Genomic DNA, 765 nt, shown 5'->3' with positions numbered 1-765 from the left:
ATGAGATCAGGAAAATATTAAAACGATTTATAACAACAATAAAAACAAGAAACAATAAATTAACAATAAACGTCACAAAAAAACAAGAAAATAACAACAATAACAAAACTATTGCAGCAAAAATAATTAACAAAACAATACGACTTGAGTTAATGAAGTTAATTAAATATCAGACGAAGACAAATGACAAAAAAAAAACGACAACGAAACAGACAAACTATATTAGAGAGGAAAGAGAAGGTCAAACGCCATAAAATGATAACAATAACAAGCGGCAACAACAAACAAAAACAAAATTAGATGTAGCAACAACAACAACAACAACAAAACGATTTAGGAAAATATTAAACAATATAAAAATAACATCAGACAACGTCAAAGAAAAATGCTTTGTCATTGTTGTTGTTTGTTTGTTCTATGAAAAAAATCAACAAAACAAGAAAACAACAACAATAACAAAACCAACGTAGCAAAAACAAAACAAAACAAAACGAAAACAACTAAAGATGATATATTAAATCAGCTAAAATATGAAACAAAGACAAAAAACAAAAACAACAGCGAAACAGACAAACTGTATTAGAGATTTGCATTAACTGTATAAGCGACAGATACGAGGCGTGCAATGTTGCTAATCATCGAATCACTTAACTCAAATTACACGCAAATTCAGTTATTTAATCAATATGTTTGATAAAGCATCAGTTATCGAGAAACGCATATCCATTCAATAAGAAATACATTGGAGAATGATAATAAAAAATA

The sequence above is a fragment of the Penaeus monodon genome, chromosome 32 (genome assembly GCF_015228065.2).
Source record: "Penaeus monodon isolate SGIC_2016 chromosome 32, NSTDA_Pmon_1, whole genome shotgun sequence".
Taxonomy (NCBI): domain Eukaryota; kingdom Metazoa; phylum Arthropoda; class Malacostraca; order Decapoda; family Penaeidae; genus Penaeus; species Penaeus monodon.
This window is presented reverse-complemented; position numbering follows the sequence as displayed.